Below are 16,000 nucleotides of genomic sequence, written 5' to 3'. Positions count from 1 at the left end.
GGTACAACTCTACTCGACCTATCAGTTGGCTGCTGGAATGACACCCTTCAAGGCTCTTTATGGCAGCGAACCTCCTCCCATATTACCTTATGAATATGGGTTATCCAATGTGGCAGAAGTGGAGACCCATCTGATTGCAAGAGACGAGATTCTTAGATTGCTTAAGTCCAACTTGACAAAGGCCTAGCAGCGAATGAAGGCCCACTATGACGCTCACCACGGCCCATTGAAATTTCAGGTGGGTGACTTTGTTTACCTCAAGCTCTAACCTTACCGCCAGATCTCAGTGGTAAGACGGGCTTGGCACAAGTTGGCACCCAGGTATTATGGGCTTATAAGGTTCTGGAAAGAGTGGGCCCTGCAGTGGGAAATCAGACCCCTGTCTCACCCAACTTACCCCAATTCACTTCAGAAGGGGGCATGATACAGAGCCTGTAAGACTTGTGGATTTCCTTTGGGTTCGACAAGGAGGTCAGGTTGTGCCGGAAGCCAAGGTAGAGTGGGCATGGCTTCCTCCAAATGATGCCACTTGGGAACCTTATCTTAGGCTGAATGAGAGGTTTCCAAAACTAGACCTTGAGGGCAAGGTCAATGTTAAGGGGGGAGGAATTCGAACCCAACTATAGGTGTGGAGCAGACCTCTACTGAGCAGCATTTCACTAGAAGACAGAGAGACTAGCATTCCATGCAGCGGAGCCTTCCAGAGTTAGTTACACTGCCACCAGAAGATATTCTTTTCATGATTGCATACATGTAGGCCAGCTATATAAGGCCCTGATCATGTAATAAGTGGCGGGAATGAATATCCCTTTTTATCTCTCTCTCTCTCTGTTATCTTCTTCCTCCCATTCCCTCTCTTCCATCTTCTGTTTCAGGAGGTTAAGCTACCCTCGAAGGGGCTTCTGAGGTGAGTGGTAACTCATCATAGTCATCCCTTTCTTTGTTTATTTATTTGCAAATTTTCTCTTGAAGTTGGATTCCAACTTAGTTTGAGAAAGGGATCTTCTTGATTAAAATTTATGATGCAATTTTTCTAGTGTGTGTAATAAATTATCCCATTAATGGACAATTTTCTGCTGCTGCTTTTTTATCACTGACATAAAACTTTATTGCTTAATAACAGGATTTACATAGATTATGTACAAGCGGTATATAATATGTTTATGTACAAAGAAAGGTGGCACAGCCCAGTCCTTAAGGCCCGAGCTACCTTGCTGGCTTCCACATTACACCTTACATACAGTTGGTCCTCCACGAGGACAGACTCCCCAAAACAGCAGGTTTCTTTGGAATTCTTGCCTAGCAAGAGCATCAGCTAGGCTGTTGGTGGACCTCTTTACACAGCTGATGCTAATCGCCAGTTCTCTTATTAGTAGTTGGATCTCTCTTGAAGTTTTCCTGTACTTCCATGGTCCTTTGCTTCCATTCAACCACCCCACCACCACCACCACTGGATTGCACCATATCTCTCGAACCAGAAAAGAAGAAGAGTAGATATAAGGGCTTTGGAAAAGGAAGCACAACAAATGCTTCTTGTACATCCTCTTCTTTCTTTTAATAAAATTTTTACTTTTGAAAAAGTTTCAGTATATGAAGTTTTCTTATTCTTACTAGGGTCACAAAAACTATGGTTAGGGTTCCAATGATTTTAATAATTAAAGACTATCCTAAGCAGCAGTAGATAGTTGGCAATGCATATTGACCCTTGCTTACCTGGAAAGTATAAATTCCTGGAATACTGGGGGTACACAAATTCCTTATAAAAACTGATAAGTTAGAAGCCGCAAAGGAAATATTACTCTTCATGACAGTCATACGATGATATTTATGTCAACTGTTGATATTTGACATGTCTCATAGAATCAGGATGTGCCACTGAATGGATCCCGCATTCTTACTGAAGTGCTTCTCTTTGCCAATAGTGTGATCACCTGATTGCAATTATATGCTTTCATATGTTCTATTGGATGGTGTGGAAATTTTATTAGCATCCAAAACATTTCCAGAAAATGCGATCCATAGATCAGATAGTTATGAGCCTTGAGCCATTTATGTTGGTTTCTTGCTTAGAAAACTCTCTTGGTTATGACCCGGACAGTGGCGACTCATGATCTTTGTACATCATACCATCAAGATATGGGTACCCACAAACTGATGATATGGCGATTTTGTGGAATTCATTTAAGACTTTTTTGGGTGTATCTATGGCTCATCTACATGCTCTGAAATTCATTATAATTTTCTGAAGAGCATATCATATTTTAAGAAGTTTCAATTTATAAAACTACAGATGATAGTCAATAGTCACAGATATTATAGCAGAATAGTGATATTATACAGATGTTTATGATATGATAAAGGATATGGTTGATCTATTGTTCCCATAAAGACATAATAGTTTTTCAGTATAGTTCAAGTTAGTTTGTTATTTTATACAAATAATATAAATTATAAAAATTGTAGATTTGTATGGATGTTTAGATATATTAAAGATAAATGGAGTTTGTAGTATGAATTAATTCTTTTTTATATAAAACAGATTAATAATTGGATGGTGTAGTATCTCCATAATGTTTGCCATGTATAAGTCAAAAGATTCTATATAAAATAGTAAAAGTTAGTAGCATTTTCTTATTTGTGATTGATTGGTGTCTGTTTGTTTGTTTGCTTGCATCTGGTTCAGATTGCATGTCTTTGTTTGTAACTATGATTTTCACTCTTCTTGATGCTAAATTTGCACTCAATCAGAGTGAAATTTTACATATAAAAAACTGATGCAAAATTTGCACTGCCTTCCTCCTTACACTCGTACAAGTTGCTGACCACATCATTTCGCTTTGTATTTTACTCCTTCCAAAGGAACGACCTTCCTCCTGCCTTCATTCTTCTCATATAAAGTAAGGACCATAGCATTTTCCTTATCACTCACAAATTGCTGACCACATCATTTTGCTTCGTATTTTACTCCTTCCAAGAAACAGCCTTCCTCCTGCCTTCATTCTTCTCATTTTATTCCCATTTTACTCTTCAGAAGCAAACATAACAAAGCCAAACCTGAAGCAGAAATGATCCAGAATGCACACTTATCCATTTGCCCTCCCATGCATTTACACCAGTGTCAATGTTTGATGATGGTATTAATGGCTTATAGATAAACTAGCATTTCTGTAAATCAAAGTACCTTTCAAAGCTTATGTTTGGTTTAGATGTAAATGCTTGCCCTCAAATACTGAATTAACTAGTAAATGTACACTTGCTCTTAACATAGCCAGCTATTATAACTGTTTTGCTTTTATTATTCTATTTTTAACTCTTAAATACTAGAAGAAACATCCTCCATTCTATGCTAAGGTTTTCAATTTATTTCTTAAATTTTTGTATTATTTCAAGGGCATATACACTATACACAACATAAAATTAACAAAACTAGAGAAAGTTTCTTCAGTTTTTGCTTCAATTTCATATTCTATATCTACCTGTTCATTGAACATTTTTAACAACTTCGTACTTAGTTTATGCTTTTGATAGAAAATTCTTATTTCTAACCCAATAGGTTGTGCACTCTATCAGATATGTATTTGCTATTAACTAAATAACCATTTTAATTTGGACTGACATTTGTTCATATCCTTTATATGCATTAGGAAAGTGAGGACGAAGTGACAGATACTGAACAAGCTGAAAACTGGTTCTCGTTGACATCTGCCCAACGAATATGTGGTGTGTGCTTATGTGTATTTACAATTCAATATGATAAATGCTTACATTCTACACTGCCTGTGCATATAACTATAGCAGTTTTAAAGGTCAGTCTTGATGCCACTTTCTTTATTGGTCCCATAATGGTCTATTTGATTGCCGAGAAAGAATGGGATGTAAAACAATGGTCCATTTGTGCCTGGTGCAATATCTTTGGGTTGAATCATTTAATAAAATGATAATTTGGATTCTTTAGTAATCAGAGTCCTTGTGCCTCTTTTTTCCATGCCTTTTCTTCCTTCCCTCCCCTAGGGTCTTTCCAGCATATCAATCCCACCCAAGATTAGCACCTCCTGTTGGGATTTTTTTTTTTTTGCGATTTACATTTGTGAGGTCCTTCAACGGAGGAGGCCTAACTGGTGCTTCTCTCCACATTTTCTTGTTTTATGTAAAACAAATGGTGAAACACGGCATTATTTACTAATGCCCTGTCCTTGTGTCTTGCATGTTGCATTTCGGAGCATTTTTTTGCCCTCTGGATATAGGTGGTTTCCTCCAGCAGATGGGAGCAGCTTGTTTCAGGACTCTTTCTTCTCCCACCAATAGGGGGGGGGGATTTTTTTAGAGATGTATGAAGGCTGCAATTTGTGGTCTGTTTGGGAGGAAGGGATTGCATGATTTTTCAAGGAATTAACTCATTCCAAAGAGGCATTTATTAAGAACATCACAATAAAGGTGGTCCATTGGGTTAAAATGTTGCACACTTTTAACTCCTTGGCAGATAGGATGATTAGAGGTTAAACATGTTGATTACACTACACCAGAAAAACTAGAAATACAGAACTGGTCGAGCTTAAAAAAGTCTGTAACTCAAGAAATTCCAAAAATTATCCCCAAACACTGTTCATTCCCCAAGTTTCCTCTTTCAGGCCCAGACTAAAAAATTCCAGTTTCGTCTCCTGAGCAGCACAATAGAGGGGCTATTTTTCCTTGTTAAATTTTTCACTGTCATCCTTCTTTGCCTCTCTCTCAGACCCCTTATGTTCCAGCTGACTACCCACATTTTGCTATTTCTCCTAGACAATGAAAGATAAAAAAGAAAAACTCACCTTTAGTCCTCTCCCACTTCCTGCTCTTCCCCCTCTCCGTCCCACTCCTTGTCCTTACCACGCTTTTCATTTCTTCCCTCCTAATTTTCTCAATACGTTTGAAGCCCTTCCATGCAAATTCTTCCCCACTCCTGAAAAACAAACCCAAGGACTATCCCCCCTCTCTGACCTCCCCCCTCTTCCTGTCTTTTCCTTCTCTTCCCCTCCAAACAAACATCTCGTCCTACCGCCCTTACTCCCACTCCTTCCACTCCTTGAGAAGAATAAAAAATTCTCTTTTTTTTGTGTTCTACCTTTTCTTTTCTCTCATTCCCTCCTAACTCCCCAAATGGCCTTTTTTTGGACTGCCTGGAGACTCTACCTCTTCCCCAAGCTCCTTTCGCTGTCCCTCCTTCGACCTGTGTTCAGACCATCGACCAACATACAAGACAGGGGTGCTTACCTCTTGGTCGATCCGCTTGTCACTTGCTGGTGTGAAAATTTTAATAAATTCTCATGCAATATAATTCACTCAATCAAGTGATTGAGTTTTTATTATTTTGGGTAGAGCCTATTCAGGTAATCATACGGATTGTTCCCCTTAATTACATCTCCACAAGAAAGTAGAGAACACCTTTTGATTCTGACTTGGAGAAGTGAATGCACAGAACAAAAGAGAGGAACAATAGAGTACTTTAAAAGAAATTTTCACTTACAATTCTTTTACATCAAGTGTACAAGAATGAGAAGAAAACTAAACTTTACAACAATAAATTTCTCTCTTTTTTTTTATACAAAGAAGATTTCCTTCTCACTCCTTTCTTAACAATAAGTCAATCAAATGAAATTGTGATTGTAGACAGCCTTAACCCTTTGGATTTTTGCAAACAAGAAGGGAACCGTAGCCAATCAAATTGCATATTTGATTGTAGGTGATTTTATTCCCCTATTCTTCATTTTCGTTTGAAGGGAACCATAATCAATCTTTGAGATTTAAACTGTAGATGGTTTAATCCCAAGCTTTGTCTTGGAAGAGGAACCATAGTCAACCAAGTAGAGGTACCTGGTCGTAGATGGTTTATTTCCCTCAATTTCCTCTCTCAAAACTGAAAATAAGAGAGAAAGAAGGATACATAGCCGAAGACATATATATGAAATATTCTCGGAGAGGACTTTCCTTTTCCTACCTGTATTAGTGAGACTTCTTTTCCTTCCTTGCCTTCCCTTGAGCACTTCTCTTTTCTTCTCTCCGAAGAGTCCCCCCTAGCTTCTCCTAAGGAACTTAAATAGTGTATGAGGTAGTTATGTAACTACTTCCTCCTCCTAGATGAGGGGAACCTGTCCTTAAACAGTGCCCCCTTGAGCCAAACTTGGAAGAGTCCTAGTATGATCAGGACTCTTGCAATATCTTTCGTTAGACGAAATCTGATATAATCTAACTATTTGATCGATTTGATGAGGCTTTATGGTTACTCGTCTTAGTAAATTGAGAAGTCCTAGTGCAACTAGGACTCTCGATTTCAATTTGCTTGATGTTATTAATTGTATGATTTGATTTGAGTATTTGAGGGTTAATCACAGATTTTCACAGTTGGAAGATTCCTGGTTGAAGTAGGACTCCTCGATTTTATCAAATTATCTTTGATACACCCTTAAATCTTGATATTGAGTTGTTTTTGACCAAGATGATTATTTTTAGGTTCATAAAATAAGAGTCCTGATTTAAGTAGGATTCGTGGAGGAATCCTAGCTTTAGTAGGATTTTTTTTTTTGAAATAATAATGTAGTTAATTTTTATTTTTTTTGCTTAGAACAAAAGAGTCTTAATCTGAATAGGATTCTTATATCGGAAACCTTAAGTTACGAAAACCCCATTGTGCCTCCGGTCTGTCTCTCTTTTTTTCTTTTTATATAGCATCCATAGATGGATGTGATATACTCCCTTTTTTATTTTTATTTTTTACTTTGTTTTATTTGATGAATAATTTTAATTAAACATCAGGTGGGCCCTTAAGGGTATTAATGGTCAATTTGAATTGGAAATAGTTTAAGGGCAGAATTTGAAAGCTTATTAAGGTTTTGGGCTTATATTTTCTTTTTATATGTTTAAGAGAGTTTGGATTACATTTTTTCTTTTTTTTTAACTCCCTTTTAGAAGTGATTCCTAACTTTTTAATGTATTTAAGAGGGCTTAGTTTTTTTACTTTCTTTGCATTTAACCCCCTTTTAGAAATGGTCTCATCCTCTTAATGTATTACAGGAGGCTTGGGCTTAAACTTAATGTACCTAAATGGGCTTTATCACGAGTTATTATAAGATCCACGTTTGGCCTATTGTGAAGCCACTAAATAGGTCACATAAGGCTGTGCAGTTGGGCCAAACTAAAAACTATAAGTGGGTTATTTTAAAAATTCTTATTTAAATTTAAATTAGGCCCACAAATGAGTTGTTATAAAGCTATTAGGTGGGCTGCACGCCCTAGCCTTTGTTGTTAACCGTAATGAACAATCCTAATCACATTAAGATTGTAAAACTGCTTTTGGTTATAAAAAGGCATGGGCTTGTATTCCGGCATCTATTTTTTACTACACAAGCTTTTCACAAGCTCTACATGGTTCAAGAGAGAAAGACAGATCTCTTCTTTAATATTCAAGTCAAGGAGCCGTTGACAATATGGAACAAGAGTTTTTGTTTGTATTCTCTTCACAATCTATGATTAAACAAAGAAAGTTTTCTTTGTTTTCTAAAGTGGTGGACGAATAAAGAGAGATCTTTTTTCTTCTTTTTAGGAGAAAAAAACAGTAAAGCATGTTTAGTATTATATATTTTTTTAATTTTTTTATTGCTATTCAAGAGAAAGCTTCATTTATTTCCTCTAGGGGTGTCAATTGGACTGGATTTGGTTCAATCCGATCCAGTCCAATGTGAGTCCATTATAAATGGACCAGGTCCAATACAATCCAATGAATCTTTTGGACCAATTTGGACCAGTCCAATTTAATGCCCGGATCGTCCAATCTGTTCAAATTTATTTTGATTTAGATTGGTTTCAACCCAAACTTGGTCTATTGACACATATATTCTTATCTTATATCAATGGACCAGATATTGACTTAATCCAACCCAATCCAATATAAATTTTTTTTACGGACGGACCAGGTCCTATCCAATCTAATAAATATTTTGGATTGGATTGGTCCAATCCAATATATCTTGTTGGTCCATCCAATCTGTCCAATCCAATATATCTTGTTGGTCCATCCAATCGGTCCAAATTGATTTTGGCCTAGATGGGGTCCAATCCAAAACCGGTCCATTGACACCCTTAATTTTCTTAATGCATTATTGCAGTAAAAGTACTGCACCAGCTCTGCTGAAATAGCAGATCTGCTGGGTTATTCAAGTCTAAGTTTATAGTGTCGGATCAGTATTTCTGCTGAAACAGCATATTTGCTGTTTATTCAAATTTAAATTTGCAGTTTCGTATCAGCATATATGCTGAAACAGCATATTTGCTGTTTATTCAAATTCAAATTTGCAGTGCTGCATCAACATATCTGCTGAAACATTTATTCGAAGTTAAAATTGCCATAACTACTGCATCAACATGTTAAATTGATATCATAAGAGAGATCATATTGAAAGGACTGTAAAAATCAATTTTAAGAGATTTTTTTTATCTCCTAAAGAGATTACATCAAATTGACCTAATTGAAGACTTTCTAGGTCTTAGACTGAAATGTTTTCAATTTTAGATTTAAAAATTTGACCTCATAAAGGTGGAAGGATTTAAAAGGTTGCTTTGATCTCATAAAGAGATAATATCAAAATGTTTGAATATTGAAATGATCTCATTACAAAATATGTTTTAAAAGCACACGTTTATTTGAAAATCATTTTGATATCATAATGAAATTAGGTCAAGTTGACCTCCTTAATGATAACTTACGGACGAATGTTTCGATAAATTTCAGGCTTTTAATCTCATAAGGTGATCAATTTCAGATTTGAACTTTTATTATTGACAATGAGAATGATTTCGACCTCATAAAGAAAGCACAATAGATATCAATCTTTATAAGGTTTAACTACTTGATGATGGTTCTAAATGACCATCTTCAAATCTGAAGATTTAATGGATTCATATAGAGATTAATTTCAAATTTAAGGAAAATTGTTTGATTTTATCTCTCCCCCTTTTTTTAGATGGATACCTTTCAACCAAATGTTTTTTACGATAGAGATGCTAATGATCAGACTCAACGAGTTCCCACTCTTTATGAGAAAGCCCTAAATGACGAAGGTAATGAATGAAGTGTTGGACCTAATTTCCTTAGGTCAATATTTGCTGGTAATCTTGTAGCTCCTTAAGAGAACCTATTTGTTATTTGGATACCTTCCAAGGAAAAGCAACTTTCCACTTGGACTCCTAAAGAGCATACTTCCTCTGGTACTTTAAAGACTACCATGGAAAATTTTGGTAGAGTAGAAATATCCACTATCATTAGTGGCACTTTAGATATGTTGCTATTCGAAAAGGTTAACCGTAGTCTTAATGCTATAAATAGGGTGAATTGGGATGAGGGTAACGACCCTACTTTGCATGGTATGCTGACGCAAGGTATGAGTTGGGGTGACTTTCAAATTTTTGGTTCTCTTTTTTGTCATTGTTACATGAATTGACCTAAGTTATATGGAGCCATTGGTGTTTCTAAATACACCTATAATCGTTCTCCTGAAATTTGGTGTGCTTTTTGTGAATTATGGTGTCTTGCAACTAACACCCTGCATATTACCTTTGGAGAATAGGGGATTTTACTTTGGGATGTGAAAATGATATGGTTTACCATTCCTAGGTCTTCCTTATGAAGAATACCTTCCATGTAATGATGAATTGAGAAAATATCCTATTGTGGCTGAACTCTTACAGCTTTACTTATTCATTATGGATAGAACACTTTTATAGAGGTGACATGGTTTATGGAGTTGTGAGTGAACCCAAAAAAAATACGTTTTGTGTGTACCACCTCCACGATCTAACATTGTTTCATTGAATCGTCAAAATACTTGAGTTTTTCTACACATAGAACGGTTCTTTTGTGGGATTAAAAAAAAGCCCCTGAGCCTCGAGATAGAAAATGCATCCAAGTCTGTCCCAAGTGAACAAGAGTGCGACCTGACTGATCCACAATGTTGAAAGATAGCCTATTACAAGGGGCACTCATGTCAAATCCTAAAACTGAGCAAACTTGTTGAGATAATATGGCTCTAAAGCAATTTCGTTACTCGCCCGTATCGGAAGTATACGAGAATGTATACACATCAAAAACTCAAGTTCTCTTGGTTTTATCTCACGAGTATCTACATACTCTGTATCTCACTCCAACCCATTATTGAAAGAGAAAAAACAGAAATTTTTCGCACACTAAGAAAGCATTCTTGAAGCCCAAGCATTAAAGATCCAACAACCCATGCTATTATAACGACACATGTGAGGGTAAGAACGGAGATACTCCCTACTAGGACGCCTCCTAGTGAGATTTGGAAAATATTCTCCTAACGATGCAATCACATAATGCGTAGGAATATGAACTTTAGCATTTCCTGGCCAGCTGGGCATGTAGCCATCAATCTCAAGGCATAATAAATGTAACCCGGTGCTACGGGAGAAGTGACAACTTTAGAACCAGAAGCCATATAAAATTTCTCTAGCCTAACAACGCCTCTTCTATGAGGAAACACAAAATGACTTAGCCACAAAGATATGTAGGCTACTAACATACCATCTCTTGAGAATCATAATGCAAAAGTTGTTTGTTAGAAGAATTGTACTTTTTACGTCCAACACTTTTCCTCCCTGTATTTTTCTTGGGTTCACTCACAACTCCATAAACCATGTCACCTTTATAAAAGTGTTCTATTCCTAGTGAATAAGAAATGACCTCTAATCCATAAAGTTCACATAGTTGAGAGTAAAGTTGTAAGAGTTCAACCGCAATAAGCTATTTTCTCAATTCATTATTACATGGAAGGTATTCTTCATGAGGAAGACCTAGGATTGGTAAATCATATCATTTTCATATTCCAAAATAAAATCCCCAATTCTCCAAGGGGAGTATGCAGGGTGTTATTTCAGGACACCATAATTCAAAAAAAGCACACCAAATTTCAGGAGAACGATTATAGGTGTATCTAGAAACATCAATGGCTCCATATATTTTCGCGTGTTTTAGAACCTCTTTATGTTTGTCCCAAATAACTTCAGTCCATTCATGTAACAATGGCAAATAAGAGTTACAACCAAAAAATTGAAAGTCACCCCATCTCATACCTTGCTGCAACACACCATGCAAAGTAGGGCCAGTTTATCCTATTTATAGCAATAAGAGTCAACCTTTTCCAATAGCAACATATTTAAAGTGCCACTAATGATAGTGGATATTTCTATTGTTCCGGATTTTTTCTTGGTAGTCATTAAAGTACTAAAGGAAGTATGCTCTTTAGGAGTCCAAGTGGAAAGTTGCTTTTTTTTAGGAGGTATCTAAACAAGAAATAGGTTCTCTTAAGGAGCTACAAGATTACCAACAGATATTGACCTAAGGAAATTAGGGCCAACACTTCCTTCATTCCCTTTGTCACTTGTGGCTTTCTCATAAATACCTGGAACTCATTGAGGCTGATTATTAGCATCTCTTTCGTTAGAAACATTTGGTTGAAGGGTATCCATCTAAAAAAAGGGGGAGAGATCAAATCAAACAATTTTCCTTAAATCTGAAATTAATCTCCTTATGAATCTATTAAATCTTTAGAGTTGAAAATGGTCATTTAGAACCATCATCAAGTAGTTAAACCTTATAAAGATTGATATCTATTATGCTTTCTTTATGAGGTCCAAATTTATCGAAACATTTGTCTGTAAGTTATCATCAAGGAGGTCAATTCGACCTAATTTCATTATGATATCAAAATTATTTTCAAATAAATGTCTGTTTTTAAAACAGATTTTGTTATGAGATCAATCAAATCTTCAAACATTTTGATATGATCTCTTTATGAGATCAAAGCAACATTTTAAATCCTTCTACCTTTATGAGGTCAATTTTTAAATTTAAAATTGAGAACATATCAGTCTAAGACCTAGATCTTCAATTAGGTCAATTTGACATAATCTCTTTAGGAAAGCCCAGGCTTTGGCTTTATACAAGGGCTGGGCTTGGGCTTGGATATTTTCTATTGATAAATGGCAAAACCCAGCCCGACCCTCAAATACTCAAATCAAATCATACAATTAATTGAATCTTTGAAGGCGTGGAGAAATCCAAGGAGGCAATTGTAGAAAGGATAATTATTATGACTATTCATTGGTTGAAAACTTTGGATTTATTTGAAGATTTCTCAGCTGAAGTCATTTACAGGAATTGGGAAGTGGTGGCTTCTACAACTTCCATGAAACCTATTGTGCAGGAATTGTAGTCCCTACCAACACAGCAAAGAGTGAAATTGAACTTTGATGGGAGCTCAAGAGGTAACCCGGGCCCTTCAGGTATAGGAGGAGTTTTTAGAGATGAAAATGGCAGAATTGTGGCTTTGTTTTCAGGACCAATAGGAGTTGGGGACTCATTGGGAGCAGAGGTGATGGCCTTGCTTCAAGGTGTAAGATATGCAAAACAGTTGGGGTTACACCAAATTGAGATTGAGGGAGACTCTAAATTGTTGATTGAGTGGCTGCAATCTGGTAAGTTGGGAGCTTGGATTTATAGACAGCCCATAAGGAAAATCCACAATATAACATGGGAGATCGGTGCATGCTTCAAATGGACAAGGAGATCAGCTAATGGTTTAGCTGACACGTTGGCTAAACAAGGGACTGTGAGGGAGAGTATGTTCTGGGCAGTTTTGTAAGAAAGATAACTAGGGGCTCAACACCTACTTAGGGGTTGACAGCTGTACTTAAATATGGAAAGTTATTTAATGAAGTTAACGTTTCCAATAAAAAAAACATACAATTAATAACATCAAGCATATTGAAATTGAGAGTCCTAGTTGCACTAGGACTTCTCAATTTACCAAGATGAGTAACCATAAAGCCTCATCAAATCAATCGAATAGTTAGTTTATTTCAGATTTTGTCTAACGAAAGATATCGTAAGAGTCCTGATCATACTAGGACTTCCAATTTTGTTAATTTGAGCCTTGGATACCCATATTCTTGGATTTTGGGCCCGCAGTGCTCAAGGGGGCATTGTTGAAGGCATTTTTTAATCGAAATAATATTTAATAATTTAATAACCCAAATAAGTGGGTTAGTAAAAAAGTATCCCGTATGAGACCTCTCTCTTTAAGTGGGAGTGACAAGCGCCTCTCATCTAGGAGGAGGAGGTAGTTACATAACAACCCCACTCCTTATTTAAGCTCCTTAAGAGGAAGCTAGGGGGGATTATTTGGAGAAATTTGTCACAAGAGATTAAGAGAGCTGCTCAAGGGAAGGCAGGGAAGGAAAAGAAATCTCACTAATACAGGTAGGAAAAGGAAAGTCCTTTACAAGAATACTTCTTATATATGTCTTCTGCTATGTATCCTTCACCAATACAGGTAGGAAAAGGAATGTCCTCTACAAGAATACTTCCTATATATGTCTTCTGTAATGTATCATTCTTTCTCTCTCTCTTTTATTTTCAGTTTTGAGAAAGGAAATAGAGGGAAATAAACCATGTACGACCAGGTACCTCTACTTGGTTGACTATGGTCCCTCTTCCAAGACAAAGCTTGGGATTAAACCATCTACGGTTTGATTCTCAAAGATTGGTTATGGTTCCCTTCAATTGAAAATGAAGAACAGGGGAATAAAATCGTCTGCAATCAAATATGCAATTTGATTGACTACAGTTCCCTTCTTGTTTGCAAAAATCCAAAGGGTTAAGGCTGTCTACAATCATAATTTCATTTAATTGACTTATTGTGATGAAAGGAGTGAGAAGGAAATCTTCTTTGTATCAAAAAAGAAAAGAGAGAAATTAATTGTTGTGGAGTTTTGTTTTCTTGTTCTTGTACACTTGATGTAAAAGAATTGTAAGTGAAAGTTTCTTTTAAAGTACTCTATTGCTCCTCTCTTTTGTTTTGTGCATTTATTTCTCCAAGTCAGAATCAAAAGGTGTTCTCTACTTTCTTGTGGAGTTGTAATTAAGGGGAACAATTCTTATGATTCCTTGAATGGGCTTTACCCAAAATAATAAAAATTCAATCACTTGATTGAGTGAATTATGTTGCATGAGAATTTTTTTAAATTTTCATACCAACACATGGGAAATCCAAGGCTGTCAAGTATTAGGGGACAATATTTAGACATCATGATGGCATGACAACATTACTATGTTCGGGTGCTTTAGGGCATGATAATTAGACTAGCGCAGAGTAGTTAGCTGTACTCCAATGCATTAAAATTCCGGAAGGATCTCAGCTGTAACCAAGTGTTGATAGGAGATTCAAAGGTCATTACGGGGTGGCTAAAAGACAACCATGCGGGGCCCTGGCAGTAAAGACATATATTGAGAGGAATCAAATAACTAGGGAGGTAAGAGCTAGTTTAAACTGGGTTCAGAGATCATCTGACAGCATGGCAGATGCATTGGCTAAACAAGGTCTCAATAGAACACAATTATTTAGAGGGATCAATCATAAAAAAAATCTTTTAATGCTGGTTGGTTCAGCTGTATCCTGCATGTGGTATTTAGGTATCCCTTTGCGATGCCAACCATAGTCTTGCAGGAGCTGTGTGGCCACTCTCAAGTGTTTTCTGCATCTGCGTACGATCTGACTCTTCAGAGGATAAGGACATGAAATTTAGAAAGTGTAATAGGTACAAGATGTCAGGGACTAGTAAATTTGTTTGGCCATGAAGAAAGCCCAGGTCCCAGAACAGATCTGGTTCAGGGGATAAGGGCATGGAATTTAGAAGGTCTAATGGGGATAGGGACATAAAATGCTTCTATTATTGATAAAAGAAGGGAAGAAAATATCAAGAACTATAAAAAGGGAAAAAAAGAAGAAAAGAAATCATTGGGGATTTGTTAACCTCTTGGGTCATGAAGAAAGCTCTAGTCCCAGAACAGGTCTGATTGTGCAAGAATGAAACGTAAGCTTCTAAGAACTGTTTGTAAGAGAAAAAGGTATAGTGGTGGGGGGTTTTGGCTTAGGGTTGAGTCTACCGGAAAAATCTGACTTGTATGAAAGGAAGAATGAGGGAGGTCAATCCTATATGTGGATTTCAATGGATAGGCAAAAGGGGGAGGGGCATCTGATAAAAATATTAATGTATTACCAAAATTGATTTTATTGCATTGTGGATGAATCTGTATAATGCTCTCTACTAAACTATTTTTGGAACTAACTTGGGCTTTTGACCCTCTCAATGTGCGAAGGGGTCTGCATGCCTTAGTGCTTGTTATCCTTATCTCAAAGCTGCAAAGTTTGCAATTGGTTCTACTTGTCACAGTTCTATCAACACTTTCATAGGTGTTATCTCGTGTCTAAGATACAGTTCATGTAGTCATACAGCACTGTAGCATTGTGTGTGCTTCATGCAAAACCTGATTACATTTGGTTCATATATTTCTTTTAGGTTTTAATGGGAAACTGTCGACCAACATCATTTTTTTCCTTTGTAACTTGTAACAACTGTTCTTTCTCCAGACATGTTTCTTGCTCTTGATAAAGATATGAATGGGACATTGAGCAAGCAGGAGCTTCGAGAATATGCGGATGGCACACTAACAGAAATATTCGTTGAAAGGGGTAAGAATGGGAATTAATTTTGACAAGTTTTATTCAGCTTTGCCCAGTTGGTCCTTTTTATTCAAATAGATCAATTTATCTTTTTATTGAGTTTAATCTTTATCTTAACATCATTCTGTTGGCATTCATTGGGATTTTGCTCAACAACATGAATTGCATTTACTTCTTGGATTGTAATATGGCCTTGTTTGTACTCATTTTTATCCTTAACAGCTTTTGATGAGCATGTTCGACGTGGCAAAAGTGGTGGAGGCAATGCTAGGGAGATGGATTTTGAAAGCTTCCTTGACTTTGTTTTGGCCCTAGAAAATAAAGATACACCAGAAGGATTGTCATATTTGTTTCGGTGCCTTGATCTCCATGGAAGAGGATACCTTACAACGGCTGATATACATACACTTTTCAGGTTACTCATTGCATGG

General features: G+C 36.6%; 1 pseudogene across 1 annotated transcript in view; it reads left to right on the top strand.

The window, feature by feature from the left end:
- The window catches only part of LOC148867404 (putative serine/threonine-protein phosphatase 2A regulatory subunit B'' subunit TON2), a 54,085-nt pseudogene that overhangs the window by 37,126 nt on the left and 959 nt on the right, over positions 1-16,000 (top strand). Inside the window, exons 9-11 of the transcript XR_016109721.1 lie at positions 3,645-3,720; positions 15,477-15,578; positions 15,792-15,984. The product of XR_016109721.1 is annotated as a putative serine/threonine-protein phosphatase 2A regulatory subunit B'' subunit TON2 (transcript). The remainder of the gene's footprint in view (positions 1-3,644; positions 3,721-15,476; positions 15,579-15,791; positions 15,985-16,000) is intronic.

This window comes from Nelumbo lutea, chromosome 3, assembly GCF_056320005.1.
Source record: "Nelumbo lutea isolate HS-2025 chromosome 3, American lotus-T2T, whole genome shotgun sequence".
Taxonomy (NCBI): domain Eukaryota; kingdom Viridiplantae; phylum Streptophyta; class Magnoliopsida; order Proteales; family Nelumbonaceae; genus Nelumbo; species Nelumbo lutea.
Note: the sequence above shows the minus strand (reverse complement) of the source record. Positions and strands in the feature narration are given on the sequence as shown.